Source organism: Oncorhynchus kisutch, linkage group LG19, assembly GCF_002021735.2.
Source record: "Oncorhynchus kisutch isolate 150728-3 linkage group LG19, Okis_V2, whole genome shotgun sequence".
Taxonomy (NCBI): Eukaryota; Metazoa; Chordata; class Actinopteri; order Salmoniformes; family Salmonidae; genus Oncorhynchus; species Oncorhynchus kisutch.
In genome coordinates this window covers 53,795,687-53,812,740 of record NC_034192.2, presented here as the reverse complement: position 1 = coordinate 53,812,740, position 17,054 = coordinate 53,795,687, and the positions used below count along the sequence as shown (strand labels likewise).

The window sequence follows — 17,054 nt, the reverse complement described above, 5'->3', positions numbered from 1 at the left end:
GCTCATTTGAACAGACGCTAATATACACACTGACAGTGGTGACTAAAGCAAACTAATTACTGAGGGTTTTGGAGAGTGTTTGTGTGTGTGTGTCTATATATATATGTATATAGATACATAGATCAACTGATCGATAGAGAGATAGATAGATAGTGTACCTGACCATTGTGACTGACCACAAATTAAGAAAACCCTTGACTATGTACAGACTCAATTTAAAAACTTTTATGAGTGTAATGTTTGCTAATGTTGCCCTTGTTCATTTCCATTTTGTTTATTGTCTCTTCCATTTGCTTTGGCAATGTAAACATATGTTTCCCATGCCAATAAAGCCTCTTGAATTGAATTGATTTGAATTGAGAGAGAAACAGAGAAAGAGAGAGTGACAGATAGAGGGATACAGAGTGTTCCATTGGTTTAATTTCTATGTGAGCAGAATCCACTCCCAGTATTGTAAAGGAAGTGTTGTTGTCAATAGATGGGACCAATTATGAAGAGAAATTAAAAGCTTGAGCTCTGCTCTGTCTGGCTAATTAATTAACATTGATGTATATTTATATAGACCGTCGTGTTGCTGCTGTGTGTCTCTGTGTGTGTATGAATAAGAGCTTTGACTTTCTGCTAATTACCCAGAATTCCCTCTGTCGTCTGGTTAATTGTCCAGCCCCCCCCCCCCCCCTCTCTCTTTCACCTCGTCAGTGGTTGCCAGGGTATCTGTGAACATATTTAGATTCCAGACATTCCTTCCTTCCCTCCCCTTTTCTCCCCCTCACCACTGGTTCTAAAATGAAACGAAGTAACCAACCAATGAAACCAGGTAAAATCTCCACATTTGTCTCCAGTCAGGCATGTGAATGGCTTTTTCTGCCGTATATCTCTCCTGTTATCTCCCAGAGCGGGGCAAGACAGAGACAGGGGTGTGGGGGGATATCCTGAGATGAGAGGCAGATTGAAGCTGGCATCAGCTGGCCGACAGGGTTTGCGGGACAGATTGGAAATCAAACTGTGTGAGAGCTGAACAGACACACACACACACACACAGATTGGATATGGGACACAACAGTAACACATCCCCTCCTCTCAATCTCCCCTCCATACAATCTGTTTTCATCATCCCTCCATCTCTGCACCTTCCTGCCTTTCTCTCTCCATCTGTTATTTCTCTCTCTCTCTCTCTCTCTCTCTCTCTCTCTCTCTCTCTCTGTCTCTCTCTCTCTCTCTCTCTCTCTCTCTCTCTCTCTCTCTGTCTCTCTCTCTCTCTCTCTCTCTCTCTATCTCTCTCTCTCTCTCTCTCTCTCTCTCTCTCAATCTATTTTGAACACCTCTTTCTCTCAGTTTCTCTCTCAGTTTCTACCCCCTCTCTTGCGCTGTCATTCTAGCCTTCCCTAAATCTCCTTCCTTCTCTCCTGTCTCTTTCTCCTGACTCTTTCTCCTTCCAAATGCGTTGCTCTGGGGCGTTCATGGAGATCAATCTACATCTCTCTTCCCTGTCAACCTGCAATACACACCACACACACACACACACACACACACACACACACACACACACACACACACACACACACACACACACACACACACACACACACACACACACACACACACACACACACACACACACACACACACACACACACACACACACACACACACACACACACACGGCTACAGTGTCATCTCTTAATGAGAGGGAGGATAGGTACTGGCAGCCGTCTGATGGTGTGACTGACAGCTCTGACTCTCTGGCTCTGTCTCCAGGAGCTCTAGCCAGTTCACCAACCCTCTCCTCTCCCCATGCCAAAACAAGAGGACCAGTCCTGGGGCCAGAGGGAGGGGGTTGGCAGGCATGTCTGGAGCTCCAGCTCTAGTCCCTGTGACAGGGCACACAGCCATACCCAGCCCCTACCACCTGAACCTAAACAGGCTGGGCTGGCAGGACAGACAGGAGAGCGTGTGTGTCCATCTGCAGAGACTTTCCCCTAATTTAAAAGCTTCTGAGGGTGGTCTACTGTGTGAGTGTGTGTGTGTTGCTTTATGTTTGTATGTGTGTGTGTGTGTTACTCTATGTGTGTGTGTGTGTGTGTGTGTGTGTGTGTGTGTGTGTGTGTGTGTGTGTGTGTGTGTGTGTGTGTGTGTGTGTGTGTGTGTGTGTCAGAGGAGGAAGGGGAGGACCATCCTCCTCAGTGAAATGTCATAAAAATAAGTAGTGAAATACTAAAAACGTTATTCTTTTTAGATAAAATTATACTAAATATATTAATATGTCACCAAATAATTAATTAAAACACACTGCTTTGCAATGAAGGTGTACAGTAACTTCAACAGCACTGTCCTACTCTGGGTACATTGACTTCAATACAAAACCTAGGAGCCTCGTAGGCCTCACCCCCTTCCATAGACTTACATGGTAATTATGACCACTTCCGGAGGATGTCCTCCAACCAATCAAAGCTTGCAGTATGAACTGACATGTTGTCCATCCAATCATAGGATTAGGATCAGAGAATTAACCTAGTGTGTTGTATTGGGAGTGTACCGCAGGGCATTATGGGGGGGGGGGGGGGGGGGGGGGTTCTATGTGTTTAGAAGCTTGGTGAGTTAGTGACATTGGATAGAGATCAAAAAGTGATAGTTGAGCATTTTTGGGATATAATTCAATTCAAATGAGTTTCCTCAAATTACCGGAGCTGGATGAGATAGATTATACATTGTTTTCTTGGTTTTAGAACTTTATTTTTGTGTCCAGATAGTGCAATTCATTTCAATTTGCCTTGCTATATGCAGTAGCAAGTAGCAGTAGCTAGCTAGCTACCAGCTCGAGTTTGCAGTTTTAGCCGCAAACACCACTGCAGATATTGTTGACTTTTGTCGAAGAACCCCTTTCTGGGGTACACAGAAAAGGTGTGAATTAAAACCGAAGGTCGACCGCTGCCTGAGATCAGTTTCATGAAGAAGGATGAAAAGGTGTGAATTAAAACCGAAGGTTGACCGCTGCCTGAGATCAGTTTCATGAAGCAGGATGAAAAGGTGTGAATTAAAACCGAAGGTCGACCGCTGCCTGAGATCAGTTTCATGAAGAAGGATGAAAAGGTGTGAATTACAACCGAAGGTCGACCGCTGCCTGAGATCAGTTTCATGAAGAAGGATGAAAAGGTGTGAATTAAAACCGAAGGTCGACCGCTGCCTGAGATCAGTTTCATGAAGAAGGATGAAAAGGTGTGAATTAAAACCGAAGGTCGACCGCTGCCTGAGATCAGTTTCATGAAGAAGGATGACAAGGTGTGAATTAAAACCGAAGGTCGACCGCTGCCTGAGATCAGTTTCATGAAGAAGGATGAAAAGGTGTGAATTAAAACCGAAGGTCGACCGCTGCCTGAGATCAGTTTCATGAAGAAGGATGAAAAGGTGTGAATTAAAACCGAAGGTCGACCGCTGCCTGAGATCAGTTTCATGAAGAAGGATGAAAAGGTGTGAATTACAACCGAAGGTCGACCGCTGCCTGAGATCAGTTGAAGAAGGATGAAAAGGTGTGAATTAAAACCGAAGGTCGACCGCTGCCTGAGATCAGTTTCATGAAGAAGGATGAAAAGGTGTGAATTAAAACCGAAGGTCGACCGCTGCCTGAGATCAGTTGAAGAAGGATGAAAAGGTGTGAATTAAAACCGAATGTCGACCGCTGCCTGAGATCAGTTTCATGAAGAAGGATGAAAAGGTGTGAATTAAAACCGAAGGTCGACCGCTGCCTGAGATCAGTTGAAGAAGGATGAAAAGGTGTGAATTAAAACCGAAGGTCGACCGCTGCCTGAGATCAGTTGAAGAAGGATGAAAAGGTGTGAATTAAAACCGAAGGTCGACCGCTGCCTGAGATCAGTTTCATGAAGAAGGATGAAAAGGTGTGAATTACAACCGAAGGTCGACCGCTGCCTAAGATCAGTTTCATGAAGAAGGATGAAAAGGTGTGAATTACAACCGAAGGTCGACTGCTGCCTGAGATCAGTTGAAGAAGGATGAAAAGGTGTGAATTAAAACCGAAGGTCGACCGCTGCCTGAGATCAGTTTCATGAAGAAGGATGAAAAGGTGTGAATTAAAACCGAAGGTCGACCGCTGCCTGAGATCAGTTTCATGAAGAAGGATGAAAAGGTGTGAATTATAACCGAAGGTCGACCGCTGCCTGAGATCAGTTGAAGAAGGATGAAAAGGTGTGAATTAAAACCGAATGTCGACCGCTGCCTGAGATCAGTTTCATGAAGAAGGATGAAAAGGTGTGAATTAAAACTGAAGGTCGACCGCTGCCTGAGATCAGTTGAAGAAGGATGAAAAGGTGAGGGCGTTCAATACCACCTGGTATTAAAAGTACAGCTGGCTAACAGGGAGCTTTTCATCAAGCCGCCTGTACTGCTGGCCTTGCCTGCTATTTGGAAAGTCTGAGCCTTGGTGGAAAAGTGGGTACAGTGACCCGAAGAACATCGATCGTTCAGCTAAATGGCAAAACAAAAGCAAGGAGCATGTAATTGCCCACATCAGATTCAAGCTTCTGGGAAAAAGCGGCATGGATCACGTCCAAGGTCTTCATATTCAAACTGTGCAACACAACGAGAAATTAAGAAGAAACAGGGATATTCTCAAGCGGCTTATCAACACCACTGCTTTTTTTTGGGCCTGAAATAATAGTTTTTTAATAAAGGACACGACTCATTACACAAATGTTGCAGCAGCCTAGACTACACCTAAACATTAGAGACCTGACATGCGGTACGGGATGAAAACGAGACTGTTTTTCAGTCTGATCAACTGTAGGCTACTAATAGGAGCAGATGCGTACAGCCCATGCACCCTGTCCATCTGTTCTGGGTAAACTAATTGGAAATCTTTTGTATTTATAGTCTATTTGTGTGCCAGGAGAAAATGTGAATGTGATCAAATTTGGATTACATTGAAAATGGGGCTGGCTAGGCTGCCTATACGTCTCAATGCAAAATGATGAAGTGGAATGAATCAATCAACATAATAGTGATGACAGATGTGAGAACATGTTTTATAAGGGCTACAGTTGCATAGGCCTGAGTGATGCAAACATGCATAAAGCTCATCCCTGTGAGTTCAATCTATCAGTTGTTGTTAATGTGTCTGGGTAGAGGAAATCCCCCTCCGAATCTGGTCTAAATATAATTCATATGAACAAATATAAGGTAGCCCCCCCCCCCCGCAGGGCCAGGAGGTTTAAACCATGTGACCTGATTAGGAAAGACTGGTCGCATCACAGCCCTTATAAAACATTTTTACAAATGATTAGTCACTTTATCATTGTAGGGCCCAGAGTGTTCTCCTGGTTAGGTTAACAGATAAGGAAAAGCTCCGGGCCCCAGGGACTACAAATTGCCCTCCTACTCTGGGACCTATTGTGCCACCAATCTGCTTGCATTTGTCAGATATGGTCAGGTATGTGGATGATCAGGGCGATATTCAGGAACGTTTCTTGGGCTACTTTGATGTGTCAAGTGGGTTAGACGCACAGTCTGTGTTTGACTTCATGAAGAAACGTGTTGTTCAAACCTACAATGGTGCAGCTGTAATGGAATGTATCTGCTATTTGTATTTACAGCTAAGTCCCCTCCTGTTTGCTGATTAAGAGGTGATGACCACTCAACTCTCTCCTGACATGAACTGACGCCACATCTCATGTGTCCACTCATCCACTGGCACATTGAATGTTTCCTCTCCAAGCTCTCTGAGTAAACCTGTCTATTTTCTCTCATTCCTGTATGTAGTCAATCACTTCCACAATCACATTATTACACATCAGTGATCTTACTCCTTGCTTGGACTAACCAACTAGTTATTTTGTCTACCTGTGTAGTGTGTTGTGTTATTGCTTTTTGTCTCCCCAGTAAAATCCTTTCCTGCACTGAAGTCAAGCCTCTGAACAACTCATGCCTCATACCCTCATTCAATCACTGCTGTGATCCCTTCCCAACACTGTGTAAGTAGCCCTCTCATTCCCCATAATGTTGTACTATACATGTCTTTATTAAATCCTTTAGGCTAAATCATTTTTCTTTGACGATTCTCTTTCACGTCTCCGTGCGTTCCGCGTCTATACTTTGGGTCTCCCATCCTTCTCAAATGTTCAAGTCACCAGCCTCCACTGGTATATGTGTGTGCGTGTGTGTGTGTGTGTGTTAGAGCGTTACTGCTCCACTTATTGGCATTTCCTTGCTGTGCATGTTACAACATCAACTAATTCTACCACAGGCCTGGGACCTGTACTAGTGAATTAGTGCTGATCAGACATCAATACCGCATGGTGCTCTCTCTCTGGGGATCTGATCTGGGATCAGGATTAGAGAGGAGAAACACAACTACAGCAGAGAACAGAGAAGAGGGGAGGGGCAGCTCTTTGTCTCTGCAAGCAAGACCGGAGGAGACGGGTGTGTGAGCGGTGAGCTGCAGTACGCCCGCCTTCCTCTGAGGCTCTTTGTGTGTGTGTGTGTGTGTATGTGTGTGTGTGTGTGTGTGTGTGTGTGTGTGTGTGTGTGTGTGTGTATGTGTGTGTGTGTGTGTGTGTGTGTGTGTGTATGTGTGTGTGTATGTGTGTGTGTGTGTGTGTGTGTGTGTGTATGTGTGTGTGTGTGTGTGTGTGTGTGTGTGTGTGTGTGTGTGTGTGTGTGTGTGTGTGTGTGTGTGTGTGTGTGTGTGTGTGTGTGTGTGTGTGTGTGTGTGTGTGTGTGTGTGTGTGTGTGTGTGTGTGTGTATGTGTGTGTGTGTGTGTGTGTGTATGTGTGTGTGTGTGTGTGTATGTGTGTGTGTGTGTGTGTATGTGTGTGTGTGTGTATGTGTGTGTGTGTGTGTGTATGTGTGTGTGTGTGTGTGTGTATGTGTGTGTGTGTGTGTGTGTGTGTATGTGTGTGTGTGTGTGTGTGTGTGTGTGTGTGTGTGTGTGTGTGTGTGTGTATGTGTGTGTATGTGTGTGTGTGTGTGTGTGTGTGTGTGTGTGTGTGTGTATGTGTGTGTGTGTGTGTGTGTGTGTGTGTGTGTGTGTGTACTTAGTATTTCCAGTGCTAACACACCAAAGTATTGTACATATTGCAATTGAACGACAGCAGTCTTTGTGTTCAGCATGATAAGGATGAAGGTAATAAAGTGAACCTACGTTTCTCTCTCCAGCTTCGGTTCACACTAGGGACAGCACTAGGGACAGCACTGGGGACAGCACTAGGGACAGCACTAGGGACAGCACTAGGGACAGCACTAGGGACAGCACTGGGGACAGCACTGGGGACAGCACTAGGGACAGCACTAGGGACAGCACTAGGGACAGCACTAGGAACAGCACTAGGGACAGCACTAGGGACAGCACTAGGGACAGCACTAGGGACAGCACTGGGGACAGCACTAGGGACAGCACTAGGGACAGCACTAGGGACAGCACTAGGGACAGCACTGGGGACAGCACTAGGGACAGCACTAGGGACAGCACTAGGGACAGCACTAGGGACAGCACTGGGGACAGCACTAGGGACAGCACTAGGGACAGCACTAGGGACAGCACTAGGGACAGCACTGGGGACAGCACTAGGGACAGCACTAGGGACAGCACTAGGGGACAGCACTAGGGACAGCACTAGGGACAGCACTGGGGACAGCACTAGGGACAGCACTAGGGACAGCACTGGGGACAGCACTAGGGACAGCACTAGGGACAGCACTGGGGACAGCACTAGGGACAGCACTAGGGACAGCACTGGGGACAGCACTAGGGACAGCACAAGGGACAGCACTAGGGACAGCACTAGGGACAGCACTGGGGACAGCACTGGGGACAGCACTAGGGACAGCACTAGGGACAGCACTGGGGACAGCACTAGGGACAGCACTAGGGACAGCACTAGGAACAGCACTAGGGACAGCACTAGGGACAGCACTGGGGACAGCACTGGGGACAGCACTGGGGACAGCACTAGGGACAGCACTGGGGACAGCACTGGGGACAGCACTAGGGACAGCACTGGGGACAGCACTAGGGACAGCACTAGGGACAGCACTAGGGACAGCACTAGGAACAGCACTAGGGACAGCACTAGGGACAGCACTAGGGACAGCACTAGGGACAGCATTAGGGACAGCACTAGGGACAGCACTAGGGACATCACTAGGGACAGCATTAGGGACAGCACTAGGGACAGCACTAGGGACAGCACTAGGGACAGCACTAGGGACAGCACTGGGGACAGCACTAGGGACAGCACTAGGGACAGCATTAGGGACAGCACTGGGGACAGCACTAGGGACAGCACTAGGGACAGCACTAGGGACAGCACTGGGGACAGCACTAGGGACAGCACTAGGGACATCACTAGGGACAGCACTAGGGACAGCACTGGGGACAGCACTAGGGACAGCACTAGGGACAGCACTAGGGACAGCATTGTATGTGGCAACGATATGGTGCTTCTGGCCTCAGCTAGTCAACATGTACCAGTATGAAGTAGAGATTTTATACACTCTGCTACTGGTCTCACCTGGAATTAAGTGCAGTTAAGTATTGTGTCACTGGTCTCACCTGGTCTGCAGTGTGTATTCAGTGTGTTTAAGTGGGACTAGTTTCTCACCTGGTTTCCAGTGGGACGTTACTATTCAGTACCCAGCTGTCCTGTAGCTGTACAGACTCTGGTGAGGTGGGCCCATCCCCTGGTACTGGAGGGGGGGCGTGGATGGGGTTCCTACCCCCTCTCAGGGTGTTCCTGTTCAGGCTGTTGGCTGAGGAGTGGTGGTGGTGGTGGGAAAGGGTCTGGTGGTTGTGGGGGGGGGGCAGGGGGGGTCGCAGGGTGGACCCACCGAGGTGGTTAGGAGCTCCTGGACAGAGAGAGGGAGAGAAAAAACAAGATGGTTATTCAGAAAGAAGACAGGAATGGCAAGAGAGAGAAGAGAAGAAATAGCAGTAACATGTCATTTTACTGGTCTAGATGCTCTCCTTCCTTCACTCAAACAAAAATACAACGATTAAAAAGTCATTACATTATTTGAACTTTGATGTGCCTTGGTAATTTTTTTTTTGAATGAAATGGAAATTTCAGCTGAAATTTCAGCTGAAGGACAATTAATATCCTTCTGAAATGGACCTGTTTTTGCTATGAAATATCATAATGACGGCATGGTTGTAGTCATCTGAACTGCAGGACTAACACACCATGCTTTAATATCTCCCTGCTGTACGCTTCTGAAGACTGGCAGTACTCTCCTTGATTTACATTATGTTACTCTCTGCCTGCCACCTCAAAGGTTCGGTATGTGTGCATGTGCGTGTGCGCGTGTGTGTGTGTGTGTGTGTGTGTGTGTGTGTGTGTGTGTGTGTGTGTGTGTGTGTGTGTGTGTGTGTGTGTGTGTGTGTGTGTGTGTGTGTGTGTGTGTGTGTGTGGAGGAAGATGGGGTTTCATAGTCATGCATATAATCTCCAAAACATTGTATTTTCTTCCTCCTCCCGTCTCATCTACTCTCATCCCTTTTCATCAGTCCTTTTCCATCTATTTCTACACCCCTGTTAATGGCTGTGAACCTGTGATATATGCTACTATTTACATTTCAAACAGACACACACACGACATCTGTATACATTCTTGTATTTACATTCACAAACCACACTGCCTTTCCCTCTCAAATCTACCCATAAAAATGCATAGCATTTTTCAAAGCTCCCTCTCCTTCGATTAATATTTAAAAAAACAAATATTCATTCAAATTCTACTGAATTATATATGGCACTTTCAATAGCAGAAGAAATGACAGTTTTGAAAGCAAGCTTGTGGTTTCAAGTTTCCAAGTAAGCCGTGTCCTGATGGTTGTGGTTTAGTGTGGTTGAGTTACTCTCTGCTGCCGCATGGCAAGAGGTACCGGAGTACCAAGTCTATGTCCAAAAGCCTTGTCAACAGCTTCCACCCCCAAGCCATAAGACTACTGAACAGTTCATCAAATGGCCACCCAGACTATTTACATTGACCCCCTTCTTTTTACGTTGTTGCTAGTCGCTGTTTATTATCTATGTCACTTTACCCCTATCTACATATACATACTACCTCGATTACCTCAACTAACCTGTTTATTATCTATGTCACTTTACCCCTATCTACATATACATACTACCTCGATTACCTCAACTAACCTGTTTATTATCTATGTCACTTTACCCCTATCTACATATACATACTACCTCGATTACCTCAACTAACCTGTTTATTATCTATGTCACTTTACCCCTATCTACATATACATACTACCTCGATTACCTCAACTAACCTGTTTATTATCTATGTCACTTTACCCCTATCTACATATACATACTACCTCGATTACCTCAACTAACCTGTTTATTATCTATGTCACTTTACCCCTATCTACATATACATACTACCTCGATTACCTCAACTAACCTGTTTATTATCTATGTCACTTTACCCCTATCTACATATACATACTACCTCGATTACCTCAACTAACCTGTTTATTATCTATGTCACTTTACCCCTATCTACATATACATACTACCTCGATTACCTCATCTAACCTGTTTATTATCTATGTCACTTTACCCCTATCTACATATACATACTACCTCGATTACCTCAACTAACCTGTTTATTATCTATGTCACTTTACCCCTATCTACATATACATACTACCTCGATTACCTCAACTAACCTGTTTATTATCTATGTCACTTTACCCCTATCTACATATACATACTACCTCGATTACCTCAACTAACCTGTTTATTATCTATGTCACTTTACCCCTATCTACATATACATACTACCTCGATTACCTCAACTAACCTGTTTATTATCTATGTCACTTTACACCTATCTACATATACATACTACCTCGATTACCTCAACTAACCTGTTTATTATCTATGTCACTTTACCCCTATCTACATATACATACTACCTCGATTACCTCAACTAACCTGTTTATTATCTATGTCACTTTACCCCTATCTACATATACATACTACCTCGATTACCTCAACTAACCTGTTTATTATCTATGTCACTTTACCCCTATCTACATATACATACTACCTCAATTACCTCAACTAACCTGTTTATTATCTATGTCACTTTACCCCTATCTACATATACATACTACCTCAATTACCTCAACTAACCTGTTTATTATCTATGTCACTTTACACCTATCTACATATACATACTACCTCGATTACCTCAACTAACCTGTTTATTATCTATGTCACTTTACCCCTATCTACATATACATACTACCTCGATTACCTCAACTAACCTGTTTATTATCTATGTCACTTTACCCCTATCTACATATACATACTACCTCGATTACCTCAACTAACCTGTTTATTATCTATGTCACTTTACCCCTATCTACATATACATACTACCTCGATTACCTCAACTAACCTGTTTATTATCTATGTCACTTTACACCTATCTACATATACATACTACCTCGATTACCTCAACTAACCTGTTTATTATCTATGTCACTTTACCCCTATCTACATATACATACTACCTCGATTACCTCAACTAACCTGTTTATTATCTATGTCACTTTACACCTATCTACATATACATACTACCTCGATTACCTCAACTAACCTGTTTATTATCTATGTCACTTTACCCCTATCTACATATACATACTACCTCAATTACCTCAACTAACCTGTTTATTATCTATGTCACTTTACCCCTATCTACATATACATACTACCTCGATTACCTCAACTAACCTGTTTATTATCTATGTCACTTTACCCCTATCTACATATACATACTACCTCGATTACCTCAACTAACCTGTTTATTATCTATGTCACTTTACACCTATCTACATATACATACTACCTCGATTACCTCAACTAACCTGTTTATTATCTATGTCACTTTACCCCTATCTACATATACATACTACCTCGATTACCTCAACTAACCTGTTTATTATCTATGTCACTTTACACCTATCTACATATACATACTACCTCGATTACCTCAACTAACCTGTTTATTATCTATGTCACTTTACCCCTATCTACATATACATACTACCTCGATTACCTCAACTAACCTGTTTATTATCTATGTCACTTTACCCCTATCTACATATACATACTACCTCAATTACCTCAACTAACCTGTTTATTATCTATGTCACTTTACCCCTATCTACATATACATACTACCTCAATTACCTCATCTAACCCGTACCCCCGCACATAGACTCGGTACCGGTATCCCCTACAGTGAGGGAAAAAAGTATTTGATCCTCTGCTGATTTTGTACGTTTGCCCACTGACAAAGAAATGATCAGTCTATAATTTTAATGGTAGGTTTATTTGAACAGTGAGAGACAGAATAACATCAACAACAATCCTGAAAAACACATGTCAAAAATGTTATAAATTGATTTGCATTTTAATGAGGGGAATACGTATTTGACCCCCTCTCAATCAGAAAGATTTCTGGCTCCCAGGAGTCTTTTATACAGGTAACGAGCTGTGATTAGGAGCAGACTCTTAAAGGGAGTGCTCCTAATCTCAGCTTGTTACCTGTATAGAAGACACCTGTCCACAGAAGCAATCAATCAGATTCCAAACTCTCCACCATGGACAAGACCAAAGAGCTCTCCAAGGATGTCAGGGACAAGATTGTAGATCTACACAAGGCTGGAATGGGCTACAAGACCATCGCCAAGCAGCTTGGTGAGAAGGTGACAACAGTTGGAAGAAACACAAAAGAACTGTCAATCGGCCTGGTGCTCCATGCAAGATCACACCTCGTGGAGTTGCAATGATCATGAGAACGGTGAGGAATCAGCCCAGAACTACACAGGAGGATCTTGTCAATGATCTCAAGGCAGCTGGGACCATAGTCAGCAAGAAAACAATTGGTTACACACTACGCCGTGAAGGACTGAAATCCTGCAGGGCCCGCAAGGTCCCCGTGCTCAAGAAAGCACATATACATGCCCGTCTGAAGTTTGCCAATGAACATCTGAATGATTCAGAGTGGGGTGAAAGTGTTGTGGTCAGATGAAACCAAAATGGAGCTCTTGGCATCAACTCAACTCGCTGTGTTTGGAGGAGGAGGAATGCTGCCTATGACCCCAAGAACACCATCCCCACTGTCAAACATGGAGGTGGAAACATTATGCTTTGGGGGTATTTTTCTGCTAAGGGGACAGGACAACTTCACCGCATCAAAGGGACGATAGACCCACCAAGGTGGCAAAACTAAGTCCTGTTTTGCAGAGGGGCCAAATACTTATTTCCCTCATTAAAATGCAAATCAATTTATAACATTTTTGACATGCGTTTTTTTCAGGATTCTTTTCTTGTTATTCTGTCTCTCACTGTTCAAATAAACCTACCATTAAAATTATAGACTCGTCATTTCTTTGTCAGTGGGCAAACGTACAAAATCAGCAGAGGATCAAATACTTTTTCCCCTCACTGTATATATAGCCTCGTTATTGTTATTTTATTGTGTTACTTTTTTTACTTCAGTTAATTTAGCTAATATTTTCTTACTCTGCATTGTTGGTTAATGGCATTTAAGTAAGCATTTCACAGTAAGATCTACACCTGTGGATACCGCTTGTTGTGCGGTAGCAGAGAGAACAGTCTATGACTAGTGTGGCTGGAGTCTTTGACAATTTTTAGGCCTTCCTCTGACACCACCTGCCATATAGGTCCTGGATGGCAGGAAGCTTGGCCCCAGTGATGTACTGGTCCGTATTCTACAGTGACGATAGCCTGTTAGTCTGCTAGAGAGCTAGACCAAAGCATTATTTATACAGCAACACTAGCCTGTTAGTCTGCTAGAGAGCTAGACCAAAGCATTATTTATACAGCAACACTAGCCTGTTAGTCTGCTGGAGAGCTACACCAAAGCATTATTTATACAGCAACACTAGCCTGTTAGTCTGCTAGAGAGCTAGACCAAAGCATTATTTATACAGCAACACTAGCCTGTTAGTCTGCTGGAGAGCTACACCAAAGCATTATTTATACAGCAACACTAGCCTGTTAGTCTGCTAGAGAGCTAGACCAAAGCATTATTTATACAGCAACACTAGACTGTTAGTCTGCTAGAGAGCTAGACCAAAGCATTATTTATACAGCAACACTAGCCTGTTAGTCTGCTAGAGAGCTAGACCAAAGCATTATTTATACAGCAACACTAGCCTGTTAGTCTGCTGGAGAGCTACACCAAAGCATTATTTATACAGCAACACTAGCCTGTTAGTCTGCTAGAGAGCTACACCAAAGCATTAGGCTGGGGTACATATGCAGACACCAGCAAAATGAGGCAGGGGCTCTTCATGGCACATTAACTTCGCATTGTACGTGTGTGTGTGTGACAAAGTGTCTTTGTCTGTGTACGTGTGTGTCGGTGTCTGTGTGTGTGTTAGGCCCATGGCAGTAATAACCATAGGAAGCTGTTTGTTTTCCAGGCTCTGGAAGGGTACACTGTTTATTGACATTTTCTCTGGTTCAACACAATGAGTCGCCTGGCGGGGTGTGTGTGTGTGTGTGGTGTGTGTGTGTGTGTGTGTGTGTGTGTGTGTGTGGTGTGTGTGTGTGTGTGTGTGTGTGTGTGTGTGTGTGTGTGTGTGTGTGTGTGTGTGTGTGTGTGTGTGTGTGTGTGTGTGTGTGTGTGTGTGTGTGTGTGTGTGTGTGTGTGTGTGTGTGTGTGTGTGTGTGTGTGTGTGTGTGTGTGTGTGTGTGTGTGTGTGTGTGTGTGAAGGCTAAAAGCTCTAGTTCAGCAGTTTAAAATAAATCAGCATAGAGCTAAACTCAGTGTTCTCTCTCTCACTCTCTCCCTCTGTCTCTCTCTAGTTCTCTCTTTCTCTCTTTCTTCCTTTTATTGTAAATGTTCAGCTTCTGAGGGAGGTAACTGGTTAACTCCCACTAATCTCCACAGAAACAACTGCACACTTGCTTTGTCACAACAACAGTGATTAAACATTCATCCCAGCAGAGAAATTAAGTTGTACCTTCCCTTCCTGGCAAGTAGCTAGTGACCCTCTCGCTAAAAATAGATAGCGCTCCTTATGCATAATGAATGGGCCGCAGAGCCACAGCGCTAACGCTAGCTCTTTCTAGGAGCGATCAGACGCGCTCCATTTGGCCTGAGAATCTTCTATCTCTCTGAGAATGTGTGTCTGAGAACGTTCAGAGCAGGTGCTCTGAGCCAGACCCAATTCCAAACCCTGAACCACATTTGGTTTTCCATTTCCACTTGCTAAACAGAAATACAAGTGTGTAAATTCATGTGTGTGTTCTTGTGTGTGTGTGTAACCATGAGCATGTTTGTGTGTGTGTCATGTAGAGTGGACGCTGAGCAGGAAATTAGAATGGCCAAGCCATGCAGAAACTAACAACAGAGATAATCCCCAGGAAGTCACACACTGTGTGTGTGTGTCTGTGTGTGTGTGTGTCTCTGTCTGTCTGTCTGTCTGTCTGTCTGTCTGTCTGTCTGTCTGTCTGTCTGTGTGTGTGTGTGTGTGAGGGAGAGAGTGTTTGTGTGTGTGATTATGCTTGTTTGTGTCTACGGTCGCTGGTGTGTGTGTGTGTACCAGAGGCTGGTGGGAGGAGCTATAGGAGAACAGGCTCATTATGGAATGGAATAAATACCATTTGAGCCTGTAACCTATAGCTCCTCCCACCAGCCTCCTCTGGTGTGTACATATGCTGTGTGTCTCTCTCTCTTCCCCAAGCTCTCTGTTATGGCTTGGTTTTTGCTCTGACATGCAGTCAACTGTGGGAACTTATACAGACAGGTGTGTGCCTTTCGAAATCATGTCCAATCAATTGAATTTACCACAGGTGAATCAAGTTGTAGAAATATCTCAAGGATGATCAATGGAAACAGGATGCACCTGAGCTCAATTTCAAGTCTCAGAGCAAAGGGTTATTTTTAGTATTTTCTAGATTGTAGAATAATAGTGAAGATGTCAAAACTATGAAATAACACATATGGAATCATGTAGTAACCAAAAAAGTGTTAAACAAATCTGCTTCTACACCTGCATTGCTTGCTGTTTGGGGTTTTAGGCTGGGTTTCTGTACAGCACTTTGAGATATCAGCTGATGTACGAAGGGCTATATAAATAAATTTGATTTGATTTGATTTGATTTAAATCTATTATATATTTGAGATATTTGAAAGTAGACACCCTTTGCCTTGATGACAGCTTTGCACACTCTTGGCATTCTCTCAACCAGCTTCACCTTGAATGCTTTTCCAACAGTCTTTAAAGAGTTCCCACATATGCTAAGCACTTGTTGGCTGTTTTTCCTTCACTCTGCAGTCCAACTGTCACGCCCTGGTCTAAGTATTTTTTCTTCATGTATTGGGTCAGGCCAGGGTGTGGCATGGGGTTTTTGTATTGTGGTGTGTTTTGTCTTGGGGTTTTGGTGTGTATGTATTGGGATTGTAGCTAGTGGGGTTATCTAGCAAAGTCTATGGCTGTCTGGAGTGGTTCTCAATCAGAGGCAGGTGTTTATCGTTGTCTCTGATTGGGAACCATATTTAGGCAGCCATATTCTTTGAGTTTGTCGTGGGTGATTGTCCTTAGTGTTCTTGTTCCTATCTTTGTTAGTTTTCACAAGTATAGGCTGTTTCGGTTTTCGTTTCATTATTTACATTCTTTGTTTTGTAGTGTTTGTGTTACTTCGTGTTTACGTTATTCATTAAACATGGATCGCAATCTACACGCTACATTTTGGTCCGACTCTCCTTCACAACTAGAAAGCCGTAACACCAACTCATCTCAAACAATCTCAATCGGGTGATTTTGGAGGCCAGATCATCTAATGCAGCACTCCATCACTCTCATTCTTGGTCAAATAGCCTTTACACAGCCTGGAGGTGTGTTGGGTCATTGTCCTGTTGAAAAACAAATGATTATCCCACTAAGCGCAAACCAGATGGGATGGTGTATCGCTGCAGAATACTGTGGTAGCCATGCTGGTTAAGTGTGCATTGAATTCTAAATAAATCTCTGACAGTGTCAC

General features: G+C 43.9%; 1 pseudogene; it reads right to left on the bottom strand.

The window, feature by feature from the left end:
• LOC109910198 (teneurin-2-like) overlaps positions 1–17,054 on the bottom strand; it is a 331,746-nt pseudogene that overhangs the window by 122,584 nt on the left and 192,108 nt on the right.